At 44.3% G+C, this 15,222-nt stretch overlaps 1 protein-coding gene across 16 annotated transcripts in view; it reads right to left on the bottom strand.

Annotated features, from left to right (window-relative positions):
- The window catches only part of LINGO1 (leucine rich repeat and Ig domain containing 1), a 3,157,620-nt gene that overhangs the window by 139,454 nt on the left and 3,002,944 nt on the right, over nt 1-15,222 (bottom strand). The window lies entirely within an intron of this gene.

Below are 15,222 nucleotides of genomic sequence, written 5' to 3'. Positions count from 1 at the left end.
GGGAGCCAGCTACTCGAATTATCATGGGTGGGGACTTAAACTGTAATGTTTCTAATCCCGCACTCTTACGTTTCTGGGATGAGGAAAAAGAGGAAGCACTTGGTATTTCAACTAATGTCTTCCCCAGAAAATAAGATCAGATAAGCGTGGGAAGCTTCTCCTTGGACACTTGAAGGCGAGTGATTGTATCATAGTGAATGGTAGACTCCCCTCCGATTCGCCAAATCATCATGTGCACAAATCCTCGGGGGGCACTGCCATTCTAGATTATGTTATAACCAACTATCAGACATTCTCCTTGGTACAGAACATAAACGTGATAGAGACAGCACACAGTGATCATAATATCCTGCCTGCATCTATTTACCTGACAGTTCACCCCACTGATTCCTGGTGCCTGGGTGGGTAGAAATGAAAGTTTAATATTGAAAATGGCAGAACGCCTTGGTCCTGTGACAGGTTTAAGGGGCTTTCAGGTATTCTAGAGACTGTCACAGGCAATCTCGAAAACTGGGCAGGAAATGTTTAGGAGGAATTTTCTGAGTTTATGCAGCAGCTAATTATGATTACCCGCTGCAAGTCCCAAGGCAACCATAAGGTAAAATGCCGCCCCCTATTTCTACTAAACAGAGAAATCAACACGCTTATTCATAAACAATAGAGGGAATACACTTTGGAAAGGTATACACAGTTGGGCTTATTAAAAAGAAGAAGAAGGAGGCATATAAGAGCACGTCTAAAAAGAGACGCTATCAATAGATTCTGGATCGATGTAAGGGAAGCAGGTTGTAATGGCCATTCAAGACGTTTCTGGTCATTGGTAGCAGATGGGTGCAGCACGAGAACTAGATCTCTCCCAATTGCCATTAACAAATCAAGTTGGTCCACTTTCATCTCTGATCTTTATGCATCCAATGAGTATACCGTGGAGCTTCCTCCCACTGGTGACAATCCCTCAGACTCACACCCCACTGAGGATGTTATTAGAGGCTTCTGTAGGTCTGCAGCAATGGGTACTGATGAAATCCCTATATTAGCTATAAAACATGATATTCCAACCTGAAGTAAAATATTGTTCCTGGTCTTTAAGTGTTGCTATGAAACCAGAAAAATTCCACCATCCTGGAAGGGTAGTATTATTGTTCCCCTTTATAAGAAAGGGAACCGTAACTGTCCTGGGAATTACCACCAGATTGCTCTGTTGGATGCGGTGGGCAAAATATTTGCTAATTATTTGCTTTCCCAGACTAGTGACTGGGTAGAAAGGAACAAAATCATCCCTCTGGAGCAATCTGGCTTCAGAGTTAAGCATGGTACAATTGATAACATCTCGGCCCTTCAAGTAATAAATGAGAAATATGTCACTCTGAGCGGGAACGTGATTATGCAGCCTTTATTGACCTTTCTACGGCATTTGATAAAGTAGATTGGACTATGCTATGGGCAAAGCTCTCTCAACTAGGCATGCCAGATATCCGCCTAGATTTGGTGATTGCCCTGCATTCTTCCACCTGGTGTAGGGTACTGTTAGGGGGCAATAGGGGCTTATCCCATCAAATTCCAACTCAGAATGGTTTAAAACAAGGTTGTATGTTGGCCCCAAGCTGTTTTCCTTGTACATCTCAACTTACCCGTTCACTTATCTTGGTGAAAGGGTTTCGCCCCTATATTAGGAGGAAGGCCCATACCATGTTTGCTCTATGCCGATGACATAATCATATTGGATTGAACACCAAAAGGGCTAAACAATCGTCTTCTGGCCTTGGGGCATTTCACAGAAGCCCACTTTCTAAAAATAAACTGCTCCAAAAGTAAACTCCTGTGTTTTCACAGTAAAAAAGGCTCAAAACGTCAGTTTCTGTTGGTCACTGGGAGCTCAGAAACTTCAGAGGGTGAATTCTTATACATATTTGGGTAAAATTGTTTGCAGGAACCTGAGCAACAGGACACACATAGAACAAAACCAACGCAAATCTCTATCCCACGCTAACAGCTTGAACACCCTCTATAGGGCTACCGGCAAGAGACATTTTAAACATCTATTAGAGGTGTACCAGGCTAAGATACCTCAGTCTTTACTTTATGGCCTAGAGCATGTCGAAGTTTCAAAATGTTTTTTTTTAGATAAACTAGAGGGCCAGGTTTTGAGGAAGCTTTCTTCCACAAACTCAGCCCTCTCTGCAGCAACCTTAAGGCTTAAAATGGGCTTGAGAAGTGCTTTTGTTCAAGATCTGTCTGGGGTTGTACGCTGGGTAGTTAGCATGATGAACTGTGGTGATGATTCTTTGAGATCACTGTTAAAGAAACCGTGGCCAGCAGCAGGACAAAATACACTATTGGCAGGAATTTTATACATACCACAGATCTCCTACTGTTAGACCCTGCCTCCATTCCCACACTTCCTCAGTCACAGTTAAAAGCCATTTTTAGACATGTAACTTGGTTCGCAAGCCTTCGCCGGGATAAAAAGGCCTGCGCAGACAAGGAGGGCTTTCAATCTGCATCTGACACTATCCTTTTGAGGGAAATGCTGCCCTACCTCAGTTGGAACTTGCCTCACGGGATCAGACAATTCTGGCTCCTACTGCAACAGGGGTTGCTTCCTCTCAATACATTGCGGGCCAGATAGTATGGATTTTCAGCCACTTGTAATCTCTGTCATAATGGTGATCAAGACCTGAACCATGTAGTTTTCATATATCTGGCCTTGCTGTTATTCAGTTGTAAGTGGATACGCCAGGTCTGTCTCAAACTTTCCTTACACACTACTTCTGAGTTATTGCTGGCCTTTTCTGATTCCCCCTAATGAAATGTTTTGCTATAGAATTTTTTGCTTTTTAAAAAGTTTTTTATCTTTGCATTAAGTTTAATGATCAAATTATTTTTTAATGCTTGTGCAGGAACAATGTTTGTTTTATGTATTAGATGCTTCTAGGGGGTGGGTGGTTTCCGTATGTATAATATTGTGTTATTTATTTGTTCTATGTATTTGTTCTCTATATGTGGACCTCTATAGAGTTCTGTAACATAATACAAATAAACTGAAACTACTCCCTATCCACCATATATTGCTTCTTACCCTTCATCCCCAAGGCCACCAATCACACCTCAGGCTACACCTCCAATGTGCTATGCATACATTTTTACCACCAATAAACTACACCACCCACTTATAAATATATGACCACCTGTGCTCTACACATACACCACTGACAACCTAAACCCTACACCAATTACAATCTACACCCTATACAATAACTCACCCCAAACCCCTACCAGCTTACACTAATTACATACAGCACCACCAATAACAACACACAGAGTATACCTCACCTACTCCTCATACTAAAGCCCTACCTACACCCTGCACTAAACCATACCCTACTCACACGGGCCCTACTACCAACTACACTCTACATTACAACCTACATCACTATCTCACCTGCACCATACAGCATGTCCTTCTTACATACTCTAACACAACCTACATCACTAATAGCCTACATCGCCATCACCTTACCCTACATGAATTCATATTTCCTTCTCCATCTACATCACCATAAACACTCCCTACACCCCACAGTACCCTTCCAAAAGCACACCCTACACAGCCATATGCACTTTATGCCCCTGCCACTTACGTAACTTATACTGTTCAACACCGATTCCACAGCCTTAAAAGTCTACCCACTACGTACTGCAGCACCTAAAGCTATGTTGAACACCTCATGCATCACACACACTTCACCACACTTTAGATGCACCACAAACTACATATAGATATTCTACCAATACACAACCACCACTCACAGTACTACACATTTCACCAAATGCAATATATATACAGCTACACTACTACGTTCAGCAACTTTTTAAAAGTGTGTATCAAGGGTTTTGTTTTCAATTTGTGTGTAGTTTAACAGCGTTTTAAAGGTGTAAAAAGAAAGTGTGTGAATTTTGCTTTGAATTAGACTGACACAATGAGTCTTCTAAAAACGACCAACAGATCAGTCCCATCAAGGAACCCTTCTTCACTTTCAGAGATTCTAAGTTAAACTATCCTTGTTCTGAGACTGGGGAAGGTAGATGCGCCACTGTCCATCACAATATGTCTGCTATGCCAGATGGTGTGCCTTGCTGGTGGGGTCAGGGAAAAACATCCATTATCTCAGCCTGCCATGTAGAGGGAGGACAGCTTGCCACATATAAATAATTAAATTAAGTTGTTTAGAAAGTAATAACATGAGAATTAAGGATGGTAATCTTAGTTATGTTTTACTCCTTCCTATTCCTATACATCAGTGCAGAGTCCCTTCTCCTTCGCCACCCTTCCACATACCAACCAGTCACAGTCATAGGCCTTCAGTCTCATGCCAGAGTCCACAACCATTGTGCAAGAAGCATATATTTGTCTGTTTTAAGACATCTGATGTTCAGAGTAGCTTGCATTAATTTAGCCATGCTTTGCTTATTTGGAGTATGAGAGAAGCTTTCACTACTTCTATCTATGTTGCACCCCCTTCTGTATTTGATGCAGCCATGCTTTGCTTATTTCTTGTATGAGAGAAGGTTTCATTACTTCTGTCTATATTGTGCACCCTTCTGTATTTGAGGGGAGCTTGAATTGATGCTGCCATGCTCTGCTTATTCTGTGCATGAGGGAATCTTTCACTATTTCTGTCTAAATTGTGCCCCCTTCAGTATTTGAGGGAAGCTTGCATTGATACTACCATGCTCTGCTTATTCTGTGTATGAGAGAAGCTTTCACTATTGCTGTCCATATTGTACCCTACTGTGTTTCAGGACAGCTTGCATTGATGCTGCCATGCTTTGCTTATTCTGTATATGAGAGAAGCTTCAACGTTGCTGTCCATATTGTACCCTTTCTGTGTTTCAGGGAAGCTTGCATTGATGCTACCATGCTTTGCTTACTCTGTGTATGAGAAAAGGTTTCTCCATTGCTGTCCATATTGTACCCTCGTTTATATTTCAGGGTCACTTGCATTGATGCAGCCATGCTTTTCTTATTCTGTGTACAAAAGAAGCTTTCACAACTACTGTCTATATTGTACCCCCTTCTGTAGTTGAGGGAAGCTTGCATTGATGTTGCTATGCTTTGCTTATTCTCTCCATGAGAAAAGCTTTCACCATTGCTGTCTATATTGTACCGGTTCTGTGTTTCAGGGAAGCTTGCATTGAGGCTGCCATGCTTTTCACTACTTCTGTCTTTATTGTATCTCATCCTGTATTTGAGGGAAGCTTGCACTGATACTGCCATGCTTTTCTTATTCTGTGTATGAGAGAAGCTTTCACCATTTCTGTCTGTATTGTACCCATTCTGTGTTTCAGGGAAGCTTGCATTGATACTGCCATGCTTTGCATATTCTATGTATGAGAGAAGTTTTCACCTGTTCTGTCTATATTGTACCCCCTCATGTATTTGAGGGAAGCTTGCATTGATGAGGCCATGCTTTGCTTATTCTGTGTATGAGATAAGCTTTTACCATTGCAGTCAATATTGCCCTCTTTCTGTGTTTCAGGGAAGCGTGCAGTGATGCTGACATGCTTTTCCTGTTCCGTGTATGAGAGAGTCTTCCACCGTTGCTTTCCAAGTTGCATCTGTTCTGTGTTTCTCTACTAATATGAGCATGAGAGAAGCTAGCACCAATGATTGCCCATATTGACACTTTTTAGTATTTCAAGAAAGATTTATTGATGCTGCCATGTTGTGCCTATTCTGTGCAGGAGAGATGCTTTCACCACAGCTGTCTGTATGACGAGGCTTCTTCAAATGGGGGGAGCTGCACAATTGGCAGTTCACACTGGGCCAGGAGCTTGGTGGGCAGTGGTGCAATCACCACCGCCCCCCAAGTAAGGTGTGCAGCAATTAGTTCCCTCATTCTACAGTGACCCTGGAGGTAGTTTGGAGTGCTTCCGGATGGTGCAAACATATCGCACACAGTGGTCCCACCCATAAAAGGGGCCACGAGGCGGTGAGTGGGCTTTCACTGTTGCTTGCCACCTCACCCATGAATGCTGCTCCTCCCCTTTCATCCTCCCAGATCAGAAGGAATTCTTTTCACAACCTGCTTCTTTGTTTGTGTTCTTCTCTGTCTTGCAGATATCGGCACTCCACTTCGCACTCCTCATCGAGGATCAAAGTCTGCTATCTCAAGCTAAGGCAATAGCAGCTCAACTGTCTACTGCCTGTGGGCCGCATAGGTTAGAGCATTTGCTCACCTAACCTGAGCTGCACGCAATGGAGGCTCTGGCTGGGGACCGCTGGTGCTGCAGGTGAGGGGGGCATTGTGGGGTCAGTAATTTTCGCAAGTTGTTTGTGGCTGACTGGCAAATCCATTAGGCTACCACTCAGCAAGTTAATGGTTCAAATCCTGTATTCTCATGGTAGTGTGTTTGTTTGTAGGCTTCTAATTGTGGGTGATTGAGCTGGCATTTTTAGAATTTTGCTTATTTTGCTTCAGGTGCCGGAGGGTACATACTTCCAGGGCACCTATGGTGGCTTTGGTACCTGGGATTTGGTGGTATCAATTAGGTCAATTAGAGGGCAGCCTCAGCAGTGGTTTTAGAAGAGTAAACTGCTAGTGTTTTGGTGGCCTATTTAGTTTGCCTTTCTTGCACTGTTGCCTGGCTTATAGTACATTATGGGGGTTATTTCAACTTTGGAGGAGGTGTTAATCCGTCCCAAAAGTGACGGTAAAGTGACGGATATACCACCAGCCGTATTACGAGTCCATTATATCCTATGGAACTCGTAATACGGCTGGTGGTATATCTGTCACTTTACCGTCACTTTTGGGACGATTAACACCTCCTCCAAAGTTGTAATAACCCCCATAGTCTGCTGATGCACAGAAGAATGCCAAGCGCTCACGAACTGAGGCGTTTCTGGATGCATTGATGCTTAGGATGGATGCCGTGGACCAGGCAATTGTGTCATTGAAGTTGCAACCCCCAGGGGTGACTGCAGAGCAGGTAGAGAGGCGTAGGAGGGTGTGGGTGCCTTCCAAGGAGGCACTTCCTCCGGTCCCAAAGAGGGCTCATGTGCAGGGCAGGCGTAAGGGAGATTTGCGGGGGCAGGCAGAAGATGACCCGGGTACGCCAGGAGTTCAGGGCACTAACTCTTTGGAAGTGGCACAGGGGGGTCAGACCCCGGCTCCTGGTAATTCGGGCCAGGCTGCAGTCAAGGGTAATGTCACAGCAGTAATGGGGCTGGCAGCAGCTCACAGCATTGTGCAGAATGGCGGAGGGGGTATGGCTATTGGGGTGACCTCCATGGGGAGCCTTCCCAGTCACACTTAGTCACTAGTTTGGTGACTGTGTTGCCTTGGCTTTCAGAGGTTGGGACGCTGTCTGCCCCGCTAGTGGGGAGGGCCTTGGTGATGTCCAAGAAAGGACTAGGCGCTTGGTGGCCCACCTGGGAGGTGCTAAGGTTGGTCAGGGGTCTCAAGGGGGTACGACAGGGCTGGGGTCTAATGTGGGGCCTAGTGGGGTGCCCCCAGTTGTTACTGCAGCCCTGGCAGGAAGTCAGGGAGGGTCACTCGAGGTTGCCCATCCACCAGAGATTGGGGAGCCACGTACCTACTGTTCTGGCATCACACCGGGGCCAGTGCGTCTGGGGGAGCTGCAGTGACATCCTCCCCACCTAGGGAGCGGCGACTTCAGGTATGGAGACCTCATTAGTGGCTGTGGGTTTGGGTGATATGCGCTTTGCGCATGAACAGCTGGGCAGGCATGTGTCAATGGAGATGAAATACAAAATTTAGAAGGGTGTTTATGTGTTTACTTCCAGGGAAGTTTGAGATTCCTCCAGTATGTTCTAAACTTTTCAAACTGATCAGCGCTACGAAGCCTCCGGGTAGCTGGCGCTATATAAGTCTCAATAACATAACATAACATAACATGTGGATATTTTTGACTTATTTGTGGATAAGTCTGAGAGGGAGGAGGCCAAGCGTTGCAAGGAATGTTCACACTCTAGAGACTGCAGCCACTGGACCTACAAAAAAAAGTGGAGGAAACTCTGGTGAATTGGGTTAGAGGCTTCACAACTTACCAAGTCATTTTGCAGAAGGTGTCAATGATCTGGGCGCCCAACTTGCGTATTATCAGAATAGGATTGTGAATGCTCATGACAAGCATGGTGGATCAGCCTGTAAAGATTATTATAGGGAGTTCAAGAGGATTAAGGCCACTAGGCCAACCCCTGCATGGGACCAGATAGATATCATCAATTGACAGCGTTATGAAAAGGGCTGTTGCTACCACTAGCCAGCCATTTCGTGCATGGACAGGGTCTGCTAGCAGCCTGGTTGGGGGGGTGGGATTGGGGGTGCCAAGGAAAGGTGCCTGCTGGGATTTCAACCAGAATACCTGTACCTGACCACCAGGAAGCTGTAGATTCAAGCATTGTTGTTTGTTCTGTGGCTTGGCACCCCTCCCTGAATGCAAGTGTTTTAAAAAGTCCAAAGAAAAGGGCATCAAGAAGCAGGAATGACAAGCTAGATTTGGCAAAACTCCCCCACCGGTTAACTTGATTACAATGGTTCCCTGGCTTAATGCTTACACTTATCATTTGGTGGTGCACACATTGTATGGGGGTTTTAAGGAATGTATTAGCATTCCAGCGGAAGGTTACGTGTGTTCCCCTTATTGTAGAAATCAGCAGTCTCCCAGATCTAATCTGGTTGTAGCAAAGATCCTGAAGAAGCTGAATCTTGGTAGGGTGGCAGATCACTTCAACTGGCCCCGCTTGATGGTTTCTTTTGCTCCCCGTGGGGGTGGTTTCTAAAAAAGAGCTGGGGGAGTTTAGATTGATACATAACCTATCGGCCCTCAAGGGTCACTCGGTGAATGAGGCTATTGACGGGGCTTTATGCTCGGTTAAATACGCTTCCCTTGATCATGCGCTCCAGATGCTGAAGGAGGTGGGACACTGCTGGTGAAATCTGATATTGAGTCTATTTTCTGTTTGCTCCCGGTCCACCCCCAGGATTTTCATCTGCTGGGTTTTCTATTTGAGGGGGCCTTTTACTTTGATAAGTGTATACCTATGGGCTGCTCTGTGTTGTGCTCCTACTTTGAGAAGTTCAGCACATTCCTTGAATGGGTTTTCAGGCAGATGTCAGGACACCAATGGGTGTTGCACTACCTAGATGATTTTCTCTTCCTGGGCCCACCTGGTACTGAGCAATGAGGACGTGACGGGAGAGTTTGGGATCCCGCTTGCACAGAACAAGACAGTGGGGCCTGTGACCAAGACTGAGTTCCTGGGAGTTGAGTTGGATTTTGTGGCAAGGGTCTCAAGGCTTCCTCTGGAAAAGGTTCACAGTCACATTACACCAGTTATAGGTCTTGCCTGGGCAGCTGAATTTCGCGCTGTGGATCATTCCCAAGGGGTGCCCCTTCTCCTGGTCTACTGCCCAAGCAATGTCTGGCCTGAAGGTAAATCATCATCATACCAGGCTGTCCAGCGAGGTCAGGCAGGATATGAGAATCTGGGGGTAATTCTTTTGTAACTTTAATGGGATGGTTGTGTGGCCCGGGCCTCCCAGAACCAATGAGGAGCTAGGTCTCTTTACCGATGCAGCAGGTAGCGAAGGGTTCAGTCCTATTTTAGGGCAGCATGGTGTGTGCAGCAGTGGCCCATGGAATGGGTGCAATCCAGTTTGGTTACTAACATAGGTTTCCTGGAGCTGTTTCCAATCCTGGTGGTATTGTCTATTTGGTCAGAGCAACTCTGTAATCAGTCAGTAGTTTTCTGGTCTAATAATATGACAGTGGTGGACTGCATCAATCAACAAGCTGCGAAATGCAAAATGATTGTGAGGTTGTTGAAGGAAACTGTACTGCTGTGTTTGAAACTGAATGTACTTTTCAAAGCTATCCATGTTCCTGGTGTGTTAAACACTGCTGCAGATGCATTGTCTTGTTTCAAGATGTAGGGTTTCAGGTTCCATCACACAAGATCCTTGGTGTTCCCCACGCTTTTCCTGGACCATCTGTGATGGCTTGGTGCCCAAGAGTACCAGACCTCGTGGCAGTCAGTTTAGCCCCAGGACCTAGCGGGACTATTAGGGGACATTTAGGGCTTATTGTAACTTCTTAGGCCACACAGGGAACGGGGATTGGTTTGCTTGGTCGTCAGTCAAGATATTCCTGTTGATGCTAAGGGTGAGGGAGGGCCAATCAGTTGCCTGCACCAGATGCCACACCGCAGTGATCTCCTTTTTCGCTAGAAGGGCTGGGACATACCAATGGGACCAAGTCTTTCTTGGTTCAAAGGGCCTTGAGGGGCTGGTGGCATTTAGAAGGGGCCAGGTAGGATTCTAGGTGCCCCATTGAAACTGCCAAATTAGTAGCCATTCTTGAGGCTTTAGGAAACATCTGTAGGTTCCTGGGGGATGTCAGCAAATTTAGGGCAGCATTTACGCTTGCCTTTTATGGGGCCCTAAGCTTGAGTGATTTCGTAGTTAAAAACAAGAGGGACAATGGGGGTGGGTCTGCTGGCAAATATTCAGTGGCTGAAAGGGGCTAGGGCTCTGGTAATTAATATTCCCCACTTCAAAATGGACCAGGTTGGTAGAGGTGACCACATCTTGTTGCATAGGGCCCTGGTGATGCATGTTTCTCCATACATAACTTAGAGTTCATGGCTCAACAGGCTCAGAGTGTGGGGGTCCCCCTACTTGTCCATGCTGATGGCACTACTTTAACCAGGTACCAGTTCTGCAGAATCCTAAAAGAAGCCTTGAGGGTGGCAGGGTATGACTCGTCAGAGTTTGGAACTCATTCCTTTAGGATTGATGCAGCCACTGAGGCAGCTGCAATGGGGCTCTTGGGCTATGCAGTTCTAACTATTACAAGTGCTATGTGAGGTTGCACATGTTACAAAGCCTGCACCTGATACCTGTTTTCTTTCCCCCCTCTTTCTACTAATGCAGGTGTTATATACAGGGAATCAAGTGAGCAGCAGGAAGTCTTGGCTGCCTCTGTACATGCGGAGGCAAAGATCACAGACGTGTGGGTTACAGGTTAGTCTTATGTGTTGCAAGCAAGGGAGTTGCATTCCACAGGTGGTTTTGCATCCAGGGCGCAGCCGGCAAGTTATCGTCTGTTCTTTTATAGTCATGGGGACCTGCAGCTAGCACACCTGAGGTGCTGACTAGGGGGCACACAATCCTTATCATCATCATCCTGCTTCTGGGTGGCAATGACTTGGTTCATATTGGCTAGAAGCCCCTATTTGAACTTGTGATCTCTGAAATTGGTTGGCTGGCTAAGACATTTCCTCAGGCAGTGCTAGCATAGTCAAATATAATCCCAAAGCTGCAGTGGAGGAATGGCAAATCAGTCAGAGCTTTAAATGATTTGGCGAAGCGAATAAACAATAAGATTGGTACGCTGTTCAGACTGCCTAGTCTGTTGACTATACCCCATGGATACATAAAGGGCAAACATTTTTTCTTACATGATGGGGTGCACCTATTGAGGATTGGCAATGAGATGTTCCTGGAAAACTTATTGGCCTGGCTGGTGCACCACACTCACTAGGATGATAGGTTTTGGGGGGAGGCAGATAGTAGGGGAACTATGCTGACCTGTGGCAGGGTGAGATCATGATTGGCAGGGTTTGACATACCTTTCATTACGTAAGCATGACAGCAATGTCACCAGGCCCTCCAATGGGTGGTGGCAGGGAATTGAATAGAGGATCCAGGGGCACAGGGGTTCAAAGCGATCACTAGAATCTGGTCCTTATGGCCAACCACCTGTGCATGCCCAGTGAGCGTGAAGCTAACACAGGCCCTTGGGCAGAGTACTGATGGGTGGAGGAGTGCCCAAGGTAGGTATCCTAGTGGGCAGAAAAGTCACCTACAGAAAGTCTGCCCCAGAAGAGATTGTAGGGGGGGCGGGATGGAGTCCTCCCCTAAGGAGGGATCCACCTCGGGTCACATAGACGGAAGGGGTAGTTCCTGGACCAGGAGACACCATTAGGAACAGTCATGATCTCATTTGTGAAGGTACAGAGTGCGGCACACCTCACAAACACTTATTTGTATACATAAAAAAATATACAATACATAATTTTGAGGAAATCAAATATCCACTTTTAATAAACATTAGAAGAGTCCATTCCTGTTTGAAGATTTTGAATAGTCTTCTCATATGTTTGAACGCATCTCCAATAATAGTACAACTCAAGCCATGTTTGAAAACACTTTCATAATGGTACAACTCAAGCCAACACGTGTTTCGTCGTGGGAAATCCTCGTTCAAATCCCCAACGACTTCTTCAGGGCTAAAATTGTAAATGTATTCATTGAGTTAGAAACCAAAATACTAGAACTTTGTCCTTGAAAAAAAGTAAAAGTTGAGTAGAGAACTCAAATTTAGACCCCCCAAAAAAAGAATAACTGAAGTAATTAACCGAACAGTATCCCTTATATTGAAAAATCACCCAAAAGCGTGGAATAGGATCAACCAAGCAAGAGAAAATAAGTTCATCTGACTTCAGACACCAAAACAATGCGTTTAGAGACAGCCTCTATTATTTAAAGGATAAACCACTCACGGTGTGTGCTGACCACAAACTTAAAAATCAATACAATAAATACACCCCTGTGCCAATCAACATGCTAATTATGATTTGAAGTCATACCTCCTAATTTATACGATTGAGCAACTTTATATGTCATCAACAGTGTTCATTAAATTCGATCTGATAGGCAAATTGTGGACTGAGCTCCTATATACAGCACGAGAAAACGTAAAAAGAGAAAAAGCGTACATAAAGTAAGTAATATTATATGCTGTAGCCCAATGCTCAAAGGCTGTTCAAAGTCACATGGGTCAACAATACCATGCTACAATTACCTTGTCACAGAGTCCACATCCTTAAAGGCACGAAGAGTAATCGACCCACACATCAGTGAATATTAGGTAAACCAACGATTTTCAAAATTCCAGATCTGGCGTGAAAACCAAGCAGAACCAACACAATTCATTAGCAAGCATGCCCAATATTATGGCCACAAAGTTAGAGAAAACCACATCCAGAAATCAGGTCCAAAAGCAAACAAGTATCCTAATAATTGTATATAGCTTCAAAAGATGCCGTGAACTGGCGACTAGGAGGCTGCTGAGGATAAGCCACAGTCGCAGGAGACCGTGACCGAGTCTCCTGTCACAAGTCGGCATTGTTGACACACATAAAAAAATACACTAAACACCTATGAGCCCACACTCACCGTATTGCCGGTCAACTCGCTGTATGTTCCAATATCGGAGAGTGAGGAGACGCGAGTACGCGACTCCCATGTTCCGCGTCTGTAACCCGGAAGTTGAGAGGACGGCCGGTTAAAGGCTTACGCGCAATGTAGTAAATCTCGAAAACGGACTACGAATAGTCACAGTGGTAAACCAACAAGCGATACCATAAAGCTGGAAAACAGACTACCATTCATAAAAGATGAAAACTACACCGGTATTTCAGAGGCCCTAGCAGCTACGAACTATGATTAAGATATGAAAAGCCATTATCTATTTCGCCACAGATGTTGAAAAACTAATTCAAAGGATATCAAAATATCCGACCCGTATAAAATTAAAGACCAAATTAGCAAATATATACCCTGATGACACTGTTGAAGGATTTTGATTAACTCAATGTTGAGTCCACATTAGATATGGTAAACATATTTACATCACAAATAACATATTTTTCAGATCACAAAGCAGATGACACATAGCTTAACTAATTTCAATGTCATGAATATATAAAATACATAATCAGTCAACAAGGAAGAATTCCAACTCTCTATCAGAGTTGAGACCTGATTCAACGGCCCTCAATCTCATGATCCAGAGTGCCTCTCTTTGACGCAGGGCTAGTTCTCTATTACCACCCCTCGGGTCTTTCCGGATGTGTTCCAGCCCAAAAAATTCAAAACTCTTATGATTGTTTGTGAGTTACAGTTCACTATGTGTGCTACTATTGGATATTTTATATCCAGATTATTCAGCGCTCGGACATGTTCACCTATTCTGATCTTAAGTGCACGAATTGTACTGCCCACATAGATCTTTAAGCATTTGCACCGTATGATGTATACCACAAAAGTAGTGTTACAATTGATAAATGAACAGATTCTGAATTGTCTTTTTCCATCCGAGAACTCCTTAATATTATGACAGGCCCAGCGGCACACTCCACAGCCTCCGCATTTGAAAAAGCCCAACATTTTTGTAGATAACCATGTCTTAACAGGAGGTATAGCAGTGAAACTGGGACTCAACATACTTTTCAAATTTCTGCTTCTTCGATATACTATTGGTATTTTTTCTGGTATCATATCTTTCAGTGATTCATCCTGAGTCAATAGACCCCAATGTTTATTCATGCATTTCTTTAGAATTAATGAAGCATCATTATAGTCTGTAATAAATCGAACCACATTAGGTTGATCATTCCCCTTGTTTCTATTCACATTCTTTAGCGTATCGCATCTCTTTAAGCATTTAGCTTTAAGATGAGCCTTCTTAACCATTTTGTTAGAGTAGCCTCGTGCTAGGAATCTTCTACCCATCTCATCTATTTCATTGGAGAACTCTTCATCCAGACTGCAATTGCGTCTAGCCCTCACGAATTCTGCAAAAGGGATAGATGCTATTTGATGCCTGGGGTGTGAACTATCGGCATGAAGAATAGAATTACAAGCTGTGGCCTTACCAAACAGTCTACTCTGGATCTTACCTTCAGCAATGAAAATTTCCACATCAAGAAATTCAATACTCGTAGAACTATACTGGTACGTGAATTTCACGTTCATATTATTAGAATTCAAAAACTCACAGAATTCTAATAGTTTCTGTTCCCCACCTGTCCATATAAAAAAACAATCATCTATATACCTCCCCCAGAACAATATGAAAGTTTGCCATTCGATTGCATCTGAGCCCCAAATCCATTTATGCTCAAACCACCCCATGAAAAGATTTGCTCTCATTTGTGGGCATAAATTGTCATACTCAGGAACATGTTTAGTTAGTGGCAGAAAACTGAATGTATTAGCCTCTCTGTTGAGGCTAGCCATCGACATACGTAAATAAAGCTATAAATACTAGGGGTTGCTGCATATAATATTGAAATGAAGTGTGGTTTTACTTAAAATGTTTTGTTGTCTTATAACCTATACCTGGGGG

The sequence above is a fragment of the Pleurodeles waltl genome, chromosome 3_1 (assembly GCF_031143425.1).
Source record: "Pleurodeles waltl isolate 20211129_DDA chromosome 3_1, aPleWal1.hap1.20221129, whole genome shotgun sequence".
In the NCBI taxonomy this organism is placed as follows: domain Eukaryota; kingdom Metazoa; phylum Chordata; class Amphibia; order Caudata; family Salamandridae; genus Pleurodeles; species Pleurodeles waltl.
The sequence above is the reverse complement of the archived record's forward strand: the minus strand, read 5'-3'. Positions and strand labels throughout refer to the sequence as shown.